The 16166-nt window shown below is 40.5% G+C and overlaps 3 long non-coding RNA genes across 3 annotated transcripts; 2 read left to right on the top strand and 1 right to left on the bottom strand.

Annotated features, from left to right (window-relative positions):
• Positions 1 to 418: 418 nt before the first annotated feature.
• Positions 419 to 2150, bottom strand: LOC139028630 (uncharacterized). The gene is made up of 4 exons (XR_011480828.1): positions 1853 to 2150; positions 1517 to 1639; positions 1273 to 1335; positions 419 to 1027 (listed from the first exon to the last, which is right to left on the bottom strand). It is a non-coding gene; the product is annotated as an uncharacterized lncRNA (long non-coding RNA).
• A 10503-nt stretch (positions 2151 to 12653) lies between these two features.
• LOC139028631 (uncharacterized) lies at positions 12654 to 13112 on the top strand. The gene is made up of 3 exons (XR_011480829.1): positions 12654 to 12824; positions 12906 to 12992; positions 13079 to 13112. It is a non-coding gene; the product is annotated as an uncharacterized lncRNA (long non-coding RNA).
• A 98-nt stretch (positions 13113 to 13210) lies between these two features.
• On the top strand, positions 13211 to 13639 carry LOC139028629 (uncharacterized). Its single transcript, XR_011480827.1, has 3 exons — positions 13211 to 13357; positions 13438 to 13473; positions 13571 to 13639. It is a non-coding gene; the product is annotated as an uncharacterized lncRNA (long non-coding RNA).
• The last annotated feature ends 2527 nt before the right edge of the window (positions 13640 to 16166 follow it).

Below are 16166 nucleotides of genomic sequence, written 5' to 3'. Positions count from 1 at the left end.
TATCAAAGGCTGGGAATTCAGCTATCTTGCTCCTTCTATTGATCCCATGTTGTTTTCAGGCTGTTGCGAAGCAAGTCAGTCTGTGCCTTTTCTATTTCATCACATTGTCTGACATGCTTCTCCAATGTCCTTTTAGTATATGCATCCTCATTGAAGTGTGACTGCATGTCCTCAAAAGAACACTGTGTCTGCACTTACTGTAGGCAAAGCCCACACCCTCTTTGTACCCTGCTAGTTCATGTTGTGCCAGGGTGTCTCCACAGAGAGAGACCATGGCACCATATATCGTGTTCTCTCCGTTAATAATAAGCATTTTAACCCCACTGTACAATGCATCCATGTCTTCCTTGATTCTATTCAATATTACATCTACACCAGATTGGCGGAGGTCTGCTGATCTAGCCATGGCAAGTAGCCTGATAGCAGCCAGTTTAGACCTGTATTTTGGATTTATATTTCCTAGGGTGTAGTACACCATTAACAACTTGTTTTTTATGCAAAGGATCCTAGTGGATTACAGATTTCTATTTCATCCGTGTACAGAACAATCTGCAATGCATTTGGTTTCTCTGAAAATAAGGGATGTGATTTTAGAAGACCACCATCAACAATGTCATGAAAAAAACTTGCTCATCTGGGGTCCCTTTTCAACCACAGACCATATCCTTGGGTGTGATAAGAACTGTTCTAGACTTTTGACTAATGGTACATAATAAAATAATTAGTCTTTGATGAAAATGTCTTTTGATCCTCCACATTTCATCCTGCATATGGTTCGAGCAATTGGAATTTCCTCTGCGTCCAAACAGCTAAACTGCTTCTTAATAACACTGTCCTGTCGAAATGTTGCTGCAACGCCCACAAAAGGGTCAATGAAATTGTCAAATATATCCATTGCATCTTTGTCAAGTTGACCTGATGTGCTTCCTGAATGCTTCTTTAGCACTGCCTCCATCTGCTTCCTGAGGTTGTCCAATAGTGATGATTGATACTGCTGTACCCCCGCAACAATGTCATTCACGCCTTTCTGAAAATGAGAGAGAGAGAGCGAGAGAGAGAGAATCAATCATGGAGGTTGGAACACACATGTATACCTATGATATTCAGATTTGCTTATGACATATTCATTAACACAAGGACATAAGGGATCAACAATATTAAGGTGGACAACCTAGCACTGAGAATGAACTCAACCATCACTGAACCACTACAAAATGCTCTGCATAATGTAACAAACCAAATACTGTGCACTGTTCAGAAAAATAATCTTACCTGTGAGAGACGATGCTTGGCTCTGGCATTTATCATGAAAGCAGTGGCATGTGTTGTCAGATCCTAAAATTGTTTTGACATTGAATGTAGTATCCTGAGGCTGGACATTACTAGTTCATGACAAGTATAATGTTTGTGACAGGAGAAGTGGTTGCGAAGACTGACTATGAATGCTATTAGTAAATCTAAGTACTTAAAAAAATATGGTACATTTCAGTAGATTGCCACCAACCGAGTAAATTACTTGTTGCACTGTGACAGCTCCACGTTGGTCAATGCCCCTTTGCCCTTCATCTGAGTCAGATGTATGGAGTTGCTGATCAGTGATGCTGGAGTTAGCTAGAAGCTGATCGGGTTGAATGTTGTCCTGTGTACCACACATCAAAGATAGAGATTATTATTTGAAATTGTATTTAGTTTCACCAATAGAGCTATTTAAGTGTTTTTTTCCTATTTATCAATGAGTATTTTCACATTAATATAGCTAAAAGCAAATATCCTATGGACAGTATGACTTTGGTCCGTGTATCGTCCGTTCATTCAAATATCTTACCAAAAACAATCCTAGCTAGCTACTTACTTGTTCCGGTGGTACTTGGCTTTCCTCCGATGGCTGTTCATCTGGTCTGGTGCAATCAAATAGTTATTGAAGGTGGTTTCTCTTTACATGATGATAGAAGGAATTCTACACTCTATATTCCTCAGTGCATCCGTCAATACCACAGAGCAACCAGAAATCAGGGCTGTGACTGTGCAATCTATTGATATGGCTAAATAACAGTTTCAATGAAAAAGTAATAAAAACGCAGCAGATAACGCACCGCCAAAGCATCTTGAACGTTACTAAAAGCAAACGCAAGTAAAACGTTCCCACTGCTTTCGATGAAAAGGGGGGAAAAAACGACGTTCACAAGTATTTATAATACGACCAAGTAATTTGATTGGAGTAGAGTACAGCAGGACTGGGACTTTTAACTATACATGTATCACTCTGCTGTACAGGTGTTCTAATAACCGTTAAATACATTAACGATCGTTATCTATCTTAAATTGTAACAAACTTCGCATCGCAAAGATGAACATATTTCCACAAATAACATTATGAATGGTCGTCAGGAGAGGACGGTAACGTGTAGACCTACACAAAGTAGCAGTAGCAAGCTAGTGTGTAGGAAAATGTATATGTGGTGCTTGGCAGTCCCAGACCAGTTGGGAAACTATGATGATGATGATTAAATTATTAAATAAATAAACAAATCATAATCTGTTGTCGCTTATTACTGTTAACTAATAAATTGCGCTTGTAGAACTGTTGTATAAAAGCAATATCACACTCGAGGTCGTGCTGTTATACTGAATATTATTATCTTTGGCCTGCGGCCTCGCACCTATGACCGAATCACAGGTGTGCTGATATTCAGCACTCCCTCTCGTGTGATATTGCTTAACTGACGAACCTTCATCACATTATCTAGCTACATAAGGGAAGCCTATAACTAAAAAATCAAAGACGGACCAAATCTTTGAGTCATCTAACAACAACATGAATGAATGAAGATGGAATGGATGACACATATCCAGGCATGGATCATATATCAACCGCAGTATTAAAAGGTAATATTCATTTGTTTATACCGTCTACCTTTCTACTTAGCAAGCTAACGTTAGCTAACGTTCATTTGAATTGGAAAGTTGGCAAACCAAGTTAGCATGCTAATTTTAACTAGGTAACGTTGACTGTTAGCAGTTAATAACTGCACGAACAGCCATTCGTTGAAAAAATTGAACTTTGGTTAGATTGAGAGTGCTTTATTGCCAGAAATAGTGTTAATGAGGTGTAAATGTGCCCTAATGACTGACACCGTCGATTATTTAGCTTCGCCGTCTTTGGCGCCCTTTCTATTGACAATAGAAAATGAATAGAAAGGGCACCAAAGACGACGAAGCTAAATTATCGATGGTGTCAGTCATTGTCTACAATCTTAGCTAGGCAAGCAAAGATTAACCAACTAAGATTTTCAATATGCAAGACAATTTAGCGATAACGTTAGTGCAAGCTAATGAAACTATCTTTTGGTTTAAAGTAATTGACGACAATGATAACGTAAACTCACTCACTTTTGTACATCGCCTTGGTCCGTACAATTGACCTTATTTTTGCTCCCAAAAAACGTAATACTTCCAGATCAACTGTAATATCAATACCAATGTAAAGCACAATTTCTCTCCTTACCAACAAAATTAATGAGACCCTCATGATGCCGATCTCTGCATAATTCAACAAGACAATGAGCTCCGTCGGGTCTTTTTAAAAATGGCGGGAGGGGAGCGAAGGCTACGAGGTGATCTTGAAAGGGGGAAATATGTTGGGTGAAGAAAACAGTTTTTTTCACCCGATTTGTCCAACTAATCAACTTTAAAATGTAAATAAAACGTAAAGAGTTTATGTAATGTCTCATCACATACCTGTTTGAAGGTTTGTGTCGAATTTGAAGAGGGGTTTAGGGCTGCGCTAACGTTAGCCTCACAACTGCAGCTGTTCCGGCTTTTGAGTGTCATGATGGCTCGCAGCATTGACGAGCAAAAAAAATGCAATTGGCACCCTAGTCATGAAATATTAGTTTAATATTAGCAATAATTATATTAATTTAGACAAAAATCATGAAGTTTTCTTACAAGTGTATATGGTTAAGTATGATTTTAATCTGTGAGAGAAGGGCTACCCCTGGTGGAAAGAGGCTGTACGGCACAAAATTAGTTGCAAATGAGCGCTGTACGTTACGTAGTGACACGTCACGATGTGACACGTCACGATGTGACACGTCACGATGTAACGTACAGCGTCAGAGGGGTCCGTTTTTTCATCTTTTCTCCAATTCTGTTAGTCCATTACCATGTCAATCAACGCTGAATCGAAACTTAGTTCACACCCCGGATTTTGATACCAACACAGTCACTACAGTCCCATTCGTTTTCATTGCAGCCTCGTTTGAATGTCGCGGTTATGCACATTTGTACGGAATGGGGTGAGTTTCCGTTACTGGTAGTCTAATTTTGTTAGCTAACATTAGCTAGCTTGGTAAATTATTCCTGCAATAACTGGAAAGGGAAGACAGTATGCTAATGTCTCATAACCTATATATACCTGACACTTTGCGTCTATAAACTATGATTTAGTTGCCAATTACTTAACTCTTTACCATGTGGTTAAATGTGTTTATCAGCTGCTAATATAAGCACAGACATGCTGCCCAGCCTCTCTAAGGAGGATTTACGTGATCTTTTTCCCGGGCCAGAGCACTTCTTCAGAAGGAGAACCATTTGGAGATTTTCTCATGGTGAAAACGAGGTAATGTTAGATTTTGACATTTGGGAGACATTTAATCTAACCATGCAGACAGTGTTTCCTGTTATCAAAGTAGAATTTCCTGGCCATCATTACAATACATGTATCTAAAGATGTAGTTGTTTTGGTGTTTCCTTTTAGGTTGTTGTTACAGTGTGGTGTTGTTTTTTATTTATAATTACCATTGAATAAATGTATATACAGGGTCAAGAATCAGACCTGTGCAGGCCAGGCACCTCTGGGACCTGTGATTTCAGCCCCACTCCCACCCCTTCCTCTCACCCCCCCCCCCCCCCCCCTCCCTTCCTCCACCCTCCTGTCCCCTCTATCCCCCCACCCCTCTCCAAACCCAAGAGACCAACATGGTGCCACCAGAACCGTGCAGCTTGTCAGCCCACAGTATGTCTTATACACAGAGACAGAGTTGGAGCAATCAAGAAGCACCTTTTTGAAAAATAGCGTGCTGGACAAGGGGACTATATCCTTTCCAAAGATCTTCACTGTCGACTAATCAGGAATACAATAACAAACATGATTTCCATTAAGAGAGCAGCAGGGGATGACTTCCAGTATCCATGCAGCCGTGAACTCACTGTAATGGCGAAGCGTCTCATAGAGTACTACCCAATGCTGTGGGACAGATCTACAACCAGTGGAGCTGAGTGGGTAAGTCACTACTCAGGTATTCAACAAATGTTTTCAAACGCAGCACTGTTGGATACCTGGCAGCCAAAGTGCAAACATCTGACACTCAAAATAAGAGGGATGTGCTTCATCCAGATCAATCAGGGTAACGTGTCTGCTTGTATCGTTTCATTTCTGGATTAGATTTTGTTTAATGTGATTTATAACACAAACAATTTGTTGTTTGTTAGGAATCTGTGAAGAAGCAGCGTTTGAAAAGGATTCAGAATGTGACAACCCCCAAAAAGAAGCAGGAGCGACCTCTTCAAGAAAGAGGCCACGAAGCCTTAGATTTCAGAGCAGCCAGGAGATGTCCATTGATGAGACTGATGAATCCACCTCCTCAACCCTGATCTTGGAGAGACCCCCACAATCTAGATGCAGCACCCCAGAGGTTGAACAGTTGGGTGGTAAGTACACACATTGAAATAGTGGATAGTGTTTCCGTATAAATGCAACTTCTACTACTACTCTAAATGAGGGACTAGAAACAAAGTGAATATTTATTTAATATTTCCTGTGGAATGAGAGGTTTGGGGGGGTAGTACCAGCGAAATCACTGGTCTTCATTTCAGTCTACATTTTTGGTCGGGTTTGGTATGTTTTCTGGCATCAGAAACTACTGAGAGCCTACAGAACCAGGCGAGACATTATAAAACTACAGGAGATGTATAAAACCAAGTCCAGACCCAACCAGAAGGATGTTTCCCAGCTCCTGGACCTTGAATTCCAAGCAAGACGGGCCTTCATCGACTCTGATCCTACTAAGGAGCAGGACAGGCCTACCAAGATACTTCAAGCGTATCCCTGCTTCAGAGAACTGGATCATGTAAGCAAATGTATTCATTTTAAGTAGGCATATGCTTCTTTAGCCTGGTTAAAACTTCTTTGGGGTAGGGGGCAGTATTTTCACATCCGGATGAAAAGCGTGCCCAGAGTAAACTGCCTTCTACTCAGCCATAAATGCTAGAATATGCATATTATTAGTAGATTTGGATAGAAAACACTCTGATGTTTCTAAAACTGTTTGAATGATGTATGTGAGTTTAACAGAACTCATATGGCAGGCAAAAACCTGAGAAAAAATCCAACCAGGAAGTGGGAAATCTGAGATCAACAGTCTTTAGAGCCTGATGCTTCTACTGTGAAGTGGGGCCGAATGAGAGGGGATTGAGTAAGGTCTACCATGAGCTGAACATGCGCTGACCATGCGCGTTCATGTGAGAGCGAGCTCTGTTCCATCGCACTTCTGAAGACAAAGGAATTCTCCGGTTGGAACATTATTAAAGAATTATGCTAAAAACATCCTAAAGATTGATTCAATACTTCGTTTGTCATGTTTCTACGGACTGTAATATATATTTTGGAAAGTTTGGAAAGTGTACTGAACGCTAGAACAACAAGGAGGAATTTGGACATAAATGATGGACATTATCGAACAAAACAAACATTTATTGTGGAACTGGGATTCCTGGGAGTGCATTCTGATAAATCATCAAAGGTAAGGGAATGTTTATAATGTTATTTCTGACTTCTGTTGACTGCACAATATGGCGAATATTTTTTTGTCTTGTATGGGTTCTGAGCGCCGTACTCAGATTATTGCATGGTTTGCTTTTCCGTAAAGCTTTTTTGAAATCTGACACAGCGGTTGCATTAAGGAGAAGTGYATCTAAAGTTCCATGCATAACACTTGTATTTTCATCAACATTTATAATGAGTATTTCTGTAAATTGATGTGGCTCTCTGCAAAATCACCGGATGTTTTGGAACTACTGAATGTAACGTGCCAATGTAAACTCAGATTTTTGGATATAAATATGAACTTTACCGAACAAAACATACATGTATTGTGTAACATGAAGTCCTATGAGTGTCATCTGATGAAGATCATCAATTAAAAAAAATATATATATATAAAGTACCCCAGGGGGATCTCTCTCCCAAGTACTGATGCTACGGGCTCTTGCAATACATCCACCTAATATAGGCTTCTGCCACAATCTCCAGTCAGCTCAGGTGAGATATAGATCAAATAGATGAGTCTCCTCTGACATATGTAAGACTGTCTGTCTATCTAGTTGGAGGCGTAGGAAGCGTTAGCCTGGTTACTACCAGACCGAATTCTTGCGAGCTCACTGTTTTACATTTGCCCAAAGTAGTTTACCCCCTTCCCTGCTATGGCTTCTCACGCTGCTCAGTTCCCACACCGTATCTCATTTGAGATTCGGTCTGGTGTTAAATAACTGGCTGCAGTAAATCAAATGAAACTATTTTCATTTTTAACAGCGAAGCACTCAATCGCCATGATGAAGGCTTTACCAGATATGTTCCCATAACCTGTGGCTCCACCGAAGAAGTTCATGCAAGTGAGGCTATGCTTCACATCCTTGAGGTAAGAAATGTGTGCATGTATTAGAATTTTCATTACTTAACCATAACATACAAAGAGTGTGAATTGTCTTTGTGGTCATATTTGTTTTTATCTTTGTGTTTGTGTCAGTCTGCAGAAGACCCCAACAATGTCTTCAGGCGAGACCACTCTTCAGCCCTGCCGTGATTGTCTGCGAAACCAACTGCGTACTGGCCATTGCCTGTGGTGACCTTCCCAAAAGAGTACATCTATGCACGCGTGACGTATCTCATGGCGTGTTATTATGCCTTTACCTCACATATCCCAAGTGCATTGCGACACTCCTCTCTGTGCTGCAGACAGAAGTCCTCTCGGACGCCATCCACGACCGGGACATGACTTCTTCATATAAAAAGAATATGGCAGAGTGGAAAAAGTTCATTACTGACTAGGGTTGCACAATACAATTTTTTAATTTCCGGTCCCGATAACAGAACTGGGTGTATTGGCCCATCCGAGAACCGATACGATAACCTTTAATAAATAGGTAGGGTAGGGCGTTTGTTGTTTATTATAAGAAGGTTTAAAGCACTGTTATGTTTGTTATCTTCCCATTGATCTTACATTTTCACCTTGACCACCAATGGCCTTTGTTGTTGTTTTTGCATCCTTTGCTCTGCCCATATCAGCCTTTGGATATACCGAGTCCTCAATAAAGAAGTGAAAAGGAATTAGATTCATTCTTTCTTTAAGCAGGCCAATCTCATTTCTAGTAGTAGTATCTTAAAACCAGTACAGCTACACTAAAAACAAGTACATTTGTCTGGATATTAATATTACATTATTTTCTCAATATGTAGGAACATTTGCTTAAATTTAGAATCCAATGCTATTGCAATCGTCTTGAAATAAGGCAATATTCCCAGGAATTTACAGAAAAATAGCATAGTGCTTAAAATAAGTAATCCTGACTAAGATAAATGTACTTGTACTACTACTAGAAATGGGATTGCTTAAACACTTTCCTAATATTTAGTTGCACCCCACACCTCCTTTTCCCCTCAGAATAGCCTCAATCTGTTGCGGTATGGACTCTACAAGGTGTCGAAAGCATTCCACAGGGATGCACAGGGCCCATGTTTACTCCAATGCTTCCCACAGTTGTGTCAAGTTGGTTGGATGTCCTTTGGGTGGTGGACCATTCTTGAAAGACACAGGAAACTGTTGAGTGTGAAAAACCCAGCAGCGTTGCAGTTCATGACACAAACCAGTGCACCTTGCACGTACTACCATACCCTGTTCAAAGGCACTTCAATCTTTTGTCTTGCTCATTTACCCTCTGAATGGCGCACATACACAATCCATGTCTCAACTGTCTCAAGGCTTAAAAAAAATGTCTTAACCTGTCTGCTCCCCTTCATCTACACTGATTAAAGTGGATTTAAAAAGTGACATCAATTAGGAATCATAGCTTTCACCTGGTCAGTATTTGTCATGGAAAGAGCAGGTGTTCTTAATGTTTGTATGCTCAGCAATATAAACATAAAATCAGCTATGTAAATTTGAAAATCAATTCAAACACCCGTATTACAAAAATGCATTAACACATATAGTAGCATGATATCCTTGAGATGTACATTTTTACTAGTTTAAAAGTTATCTGCAAACACATACCCAGCATAATTAAATTGATTGTGCACTTAAGTTTGTTTTGCTGGGTGGACAATCGTGGACTGCCCAATCCAACCGAATTGACAAAAACGCCATAGCAATTAAGTGCAGTGTATATTTTCCGTCATAATCAGGCATAATGATGCCAGCCACCATTGGTCTTCCATCACATGAGACCACAGAATACTTTTTAGGAGTGACACACAAATTCCCGTTGGACACAACGACATTTAATTGTCTGCTTGGGAGTGCTAATTAAAAAATGCATGCCCAATCAATTCCCTTAGGACAATGACAAAATATTTATTCTAGAAGCAAATAAATAAATAAAGGAAGCAAAATTACAATATTGCTAATGTTAGGCCTTTTGATTGACAGGGTAAGGAGGATGAATGGTATAACACTCCTGAGGATTTTGTTATTGGCAAACACATGTATTCATTAGAGGGGGCGTGATGTGAGGAGCAACACTTACCATTCTGCTGGGTTAAATGTTGTTGATGCATTACATATATTAACCTTTATTATGCCCAGCTCACAAAGCCCCTTGATTATGTGATTACTGAGGCAATTGCCTCTTCTGCCTAATGGTAAGTCCGCCAGTGTGTGTGATCCTGCCACTGAGGCTGCAGTTTTTTTCCTAGTCTTGTGCTTCTAAGTCTTGTAGAAGCCGTCCATCTAGTGGTCTAAATGATGTACTACTGACAAACAAAATATATCTGATGATAGTCTCAGCTCTCAGACTTCCTCCCATGACGAATGAGATTTGGAAGGATAGCAACGCGAGACTACTAGCCTGATGAATATGATGTGTAGTGAATGATATCTGTAAATATAAAACTTGGGTGAAACTTTTTAATTTAAAATCTAAGAAATAGCCCGGGTGGATATGACTATTGTGGTTATTCCATCCTCAACATATTGTATGTTGATTGTAATAATGTTTAGTGTGTATTCTTGTTTTACCTTTAGATAATTAGATAACTATGTAAATGTAATGTGTATACTTGTGCTTTTTTACATCAAAGGGAATCATTGGGCCTTTCCTCATGCAGTCATAAATAAAGATATGAGTACAGTATCCAATCAGGTGAGATTGTGATTGTGGATCAATTTCACCAGAGGGCAGTAGATTCATAGAGTTGGGAAAGGTTGTAATTATTCAAATAGCATCTGTGTATCATTTGGATAATTTTCCTGTGTATATTTTCAAGTAAGGTTTATACAACTTGTAATGGCAGACTTTTTTCTCCCACAAGGCGGTTTCATCTAGCAAAATGTCTAGGCTTCTGTCGAGCATTTCCATGCATCTAGGTCTTATTACAGTTGTCAAGAACCTCCATCATTCTAAAAGGTCAATACTCAATGAAAAGGCCCATAAAAATATGTAGTTCTAATTTATAATTCGCTGTAAAAAGTGGAACGACGCTGTTGTATATTCGAAGTGCTTTTACTGATTGGAATCATTTGAAAATTACGCTTTGGTTTGTTATTATATTACATTTGTCTGAAATCAAGTAACAAATTTGACAGATCAATGTGATTTTTTAAAATGAATGAACGTTTCTAAATTGCTTTCAACACGTGCATGCGCCTTGAATAGCGGTGGGGGCAATGCAGCGGCAACAGCCTATCAGAAAAGTTGGAGGTGTGGCTTATTGAGGGCGTGGCTTTCAGGTTGTTCTTTTTGCCTACCAGTCAGAGTGAATTTCATTCCAATTAGTGTTGTCTATTGTAGTCAACTTAAACTTTCTGTTGTACATGATCAGAGTCTTTACTTGCATAATACTTGCATAAGTGCAATACACTGTAAAAGAGGGATGGTGCTGTTGTTAATCTGAGGCGCTTTTACTGATTGATATAGGTTTTGGTTCATTCATCCTATTCTATTCAATTTGTCAGGAATAAAACAATGAATTTGACGGTGCAATGTGGTTATTTGGATTAAATGAAAGTTTCTAAATTGCTTTGAAGACTCAAACACATGCACATTGCATAGCAGGGGGGCACTGTAGTGGCAGCAGCCTATCAGAAGAGGAGGCGTGGCTTATTGTGATGTTCTTTGTAGCCATTCAAGTTAATATGTTCTGTTGTATTCACCATGCAGAATTTAGCTTGTACACTGCCCGCACTGAATCTGTAATGATACGTATTTAGAAGACTGGTTAAGGCTTCCATTGTTATAAAGTCACCATAGAGTACCACAGTAAGAGTCATAATACCCATAAAACCAAGAGGTCAAACAAGGTAATTCCATTCATTCTTTCCAAAAGGGTTTTTAGAAACACTTAAAATGTTTTTTGTGTACTTACATGCTGACCAGGGGCCTGTTGCACAAAAGTAGAATTAAGACATCCGGGATAAATGACTCAGCTGAGCTCAATGAAGCCAAAACATGTGCGTCCAGGCTTAATTGGTTGCACAAAGACCAAGCCAGGATGAGCAGACACGGATTCATTAAGCCAGGTGAAACCAATCCTGGATAGGTGCGCGCTCACGGCTCACTCAAATAGACCCCGCCACAGATCACAGATTAACTGATTTACCATGGCAACTAGAGCCGCGTACTTTTCCCCGTCGGAAGCACAAATCCTCATGGAGGCATACGAGGAGGTAAAATATATAATTAAGAAGAAAGGCAACACCGCCACAGTGATAAAGCAAAGAGAAAAAAGGCGTGCAAAGTATTGCAGACCGCCTGAATGCGTAAGTAGTGCACAATTACACACTCACCGCTCCGCTGAACATCACAATTACAATTCAAATATTTAATTCACATCTCCAAAAATGCAGTTGTACTGTAATTATGAAACGGTTAAATTTTTAATTGAAATGCACTGCAGATATGAGTGAAATTGTGTAAAGTAACTCCATCACACTGTATAAAGCTATGATACATTTTTTGATATTTTTACTGAAAACAAGACAAAAATACCAAGTAATTTTTTGCAGTGTGACTCCATTAAATGTGTGTGTGTGTGTGTGTGTGTGTGTGTGTGTGTGTGTGTGGTAGATTAAACATGAACGGGCCAAAACGGACATGGCAGCAGGTCAAAATCAAATACAAGAAACTTCTGCAGAATGGTATGGTCCCTGACTAATATTTAACAAAGCACAAGCATATATTGTACCCAGAAGGTGCCTGCTCAACACATTGTCTGTACTGTTTTAGCAGTGAAAAAGAATACCCACAGACAAGGCACGGGTGGTGGGTCACCAAAGGCTGACCTTACCCCAGCAGAGGACATGGCCTTGGAGCTAAATAAAGCAGGCCCGTCTTAGAGGGGATCCCTGGGGGGAAAGAGACGAGCATAGGTCCTCCCAAGATGCCACCCGCTTCATTCAAGGTATGTCCTTCCATCTCTACATGGGATACAACCACATTCATATTGAATCAATTTGGACTGTCTGACTTTGGTTTACCTATTGCCTTGCAGTGTCTGGCAGCACTGTGTTCCTGTTAGAGCACCAGCACAAGCACCAGACGATGCTGATCCAGTGAGTACTCCATCAAGGCATACTGTAGGCCTGGCATGTCTTGTCTACTAGCTTCAATATGAATCCGATTAAATGTGATAGGGTGAAGGCCCCAGTGCAGCAGCAACAGCACATGATGGAGACGATGATGAGGAGGAGACCATCTCTCTGGATTCCAGAAGGCATGAGGTATCATGTTAAGACTGTGAAGTACTATTTACTCTACAATGGTGAGGAGTCCTCATCAAAATCAAAAAATCTAATTTCTTTTACAGGACCCAGATGCTATACAGTGGAAAAACCAGCCTGCAACATAGTGGTATTAATAAAAGGACACCACATCTGCCAAATTCCAGCTGCGCTAATTGTATTGTGTTCACAGAGCTCACAAGCTATCAGAAAGTTGTATGCAACCACCTCCGGCGTCAAATAGAACTGGCAGACATAGACATTCAGTACAAGAAGAAAAAGATGGAAAATCTTGCACTGGAGTCCGAAATAAAAAAGAGGACAATTAGGAAACTGGACCTTGAAATAAAAAACTTGAGAGGGAGGTGAGATATGCCTTCAATGTACACTGTTATGCTAACTGTAACACAAATGTATTAATCATTATTTTTCTTTCCTCCCCCAGCTCCAAGAAGATGACACAGCTCAAAATAAAAATTAGGTATATTCTCGTAAAGTCAAGTGAGCCATGACATATGAGCTCTTATTGTGAGCACACAGGACGGTGGCATCTTTCTAAGGTTTTTTTATTTTCCCAGCAATCAGTACAACCAAGTCATCGTTATAAGGCATCGCCCTCTTTTGCCCACCCCCCAGCACCAGGTGTGCCACTAGCCTATATGAAGGCCCAAAATTGTGTGTTCCTTTCTGCTCTGACAATGGCATGCCCATTCGTGCGAGATGTGTGGATGAAGAAGCACTTGTGCTGAGAGAGCCTTCAGGCGAGAAAGGGTCTTCAGGGACCGGTTGGACCCACTGGCCTTCCCTGATGACCATCTATATGAAAGATACAGGTTTTCTGCAGATGGCATCAGGTATCTATGCAGACTACTGGGTCCAGGATTAAGCACCGCACTGCACGGAGCATGCACTGAGTGTGGAGCAAATGGTTTGTGTGCCTTGCGCTTTTTTGCTAGTGAGCCTTCCTGTACTCAGTGGGGGATGCAGAACAGCTGAACAAGGCCACAATTTGCCGCACAATAAGGAGTGTGTGTCTGGCTATCAAAGCATTAGCAGATGTCTTCATCTCCTTCCCTGGCCACAGAAGACTCTGACATCAAAAGAGAGTTCTATAGGATTGCAGGTAAGAGGATCTACAAATTACAGGACAACTGTTAACACATAGTAGGATACTCATTACTTTGTGTGACAGTTCCCAATGTCATTGGTGCAGTGGACTGCACACACATAAGGATAAAAGCCCCCTCAGGTGCCCATGAGGCCGATTTTGTGAATAGGAAACCTTTCACAGCATTAATGTTCAGGTGAACATAACTTTTTGATATTGTCCATTGACGAACACTCTGCATTGCCAGTGATGTGCATTGATTGGTGTAATATTCCTCATCTTATGATTTCAGATGGTCTGCAATGCTGACTGTGTGATCAGCAATGTTGTGGCAAAATGGCCTGGCTCAGTCCATGACTCCAGAATCTTTCGGGCCTCTGAAATCTATCAGTGCCTATCACAAGGTAAGCCACACAACCCTATTTATAACCATCATGGCTGTGTCAGAATATCACTGTGTTTATGAGGTAGTAATGATGAAATTTTGTGTTGACAGGTGAATTCTCTGGTGTGTTGCTGGGAGACAGGGGTATGGCCCAGCCTTTTCTCCTGACACCTTTCACAGACCCCCAGGAAGCACAGCAGGCCTACAACCATGCCCATGCCAGGACAGGGCCAGAGTTGAAATGACCTTTGCCTCCTGAAGGCACGCTTTCACTGCCTTCACAAATTAAGGGTCAGCCCTGTTAGGGCATGTGATATTACTGTGGCTTGTGCTGTCCTCCACAATGTGGCCTGCCTGAGGAAGGAGAGGGCCCCCAGAGTGCCACCAGCCATGGACTGGACAATCCGGCAATCTTCCCTGATGACGACAGTGGCGGCTGCTGAGGGACCAATATGTGTTGAATTATTTTAGTTAGTATGTGTGCTTTCAATTTTGGTTAAATATGTCCTGCGGTGGCAGAGGAATTTGGGTTTTTGGGTTCGTTTTTGACGAATTTGGCCTCTTATGATGTTTGTGCGGTATACTGGTGTAATACAAGGCTGCAGGGAGGCTACTGCATCCATTCATTTGTCTGTTCAGTTGATGTGTATGGATTTGTCCTGCATTTATTTTAGTGTGCAGACATGCAGGGTGTGTTATATACAGACCTTTGAATGTGTATGTATCATTTGTATAATATGCTTGGATTCTGTGCTTTCCATCTGTAGAGTCACTGTGATCAGTTTCGAAAGGAGCGGATGGTTTACCTGCTTTGTTTTGTCCTTATTCAATAAAGGAACATAATGTTACACATTGTGTTTATATATCATATGGAATGTGTATTTGTTTATATGACAGAGTACTAGGGCCACACTGAAGAAAAAGGATAAAGTCATACATTTATGAGGCTGGTTCTTTCTGCAGAAAATACATATTGTTTTACAGTTTGATACTTATGACAATGTGATACTTAATATTCTGCACATCAGCATGTCTTTGTTTATGAAACCATACTGAAGTACAATTTCACGAAATGCCCACAATCTGTCATTTTAACAACTGTCCTTCCTTTATAACAACTGGTTACAATATTATGACTTGGTTTTTTCCTCTTGTGGCCCTAATATTCTATCATTTTTATATAGCCTTATAGTCTATGGAAACTGTAAATTATCTAATGCGAACATCATCTAAAAATCATTTTTTATCCAAAATCTTGAAATTATTGATCACAACGTTTTAATAACGTGGGTCTAGTTATATGTGATCAATGTATAGTGGCAGTGTAACTATTGGTTTCATTTGTGGTGCTGCTGATGACATTAGGGCTGATAAATAGATCCTGGAATTTAGCCTGGTCTGGAGCAGGCTAGCTCCACAGAATAATCTCCATGGTAATTTACCATAACATATCCCTCCCCCTACCATCTTTAGTGCAACCGATTACGGATCAATTGAGCCAGGATCACCAAGATATCCTGGCTTAATCCCTTATCCTAGTTTGTGCAACAGGCCCAGACCAGAGCTTTGCAAAATACAGTTACACATACATGTTATTCAATCATTGCCACCAACTTGCTCGCGCTCGTCAATGAGCGTCTGCGTAGCCAGGCGCTAATAGAACTTGGTTCTATTTGTTGCT

Source organism: Salvelinus sp. IW2-2015, linkage group LG14 (assembly GCF_002910315.2).
Source record: "Salvelinus sp. IW2-2015 linkage group LG14, ASM291031v2, whole genome shotgun sequence".
NCBI classification, from domain to species: Eukaryota; Metazoa; Chordata; class Actinopteri; order Salmoniformes; family Salmonidae; genus Salvelinus; species Salvelinus sp. IW2-2015.
The sequence above is the reverse complement of the archived record's forward strand: the minus strand, read 5'-3'. Positions and strand labels throughout refer to the sequence as shown.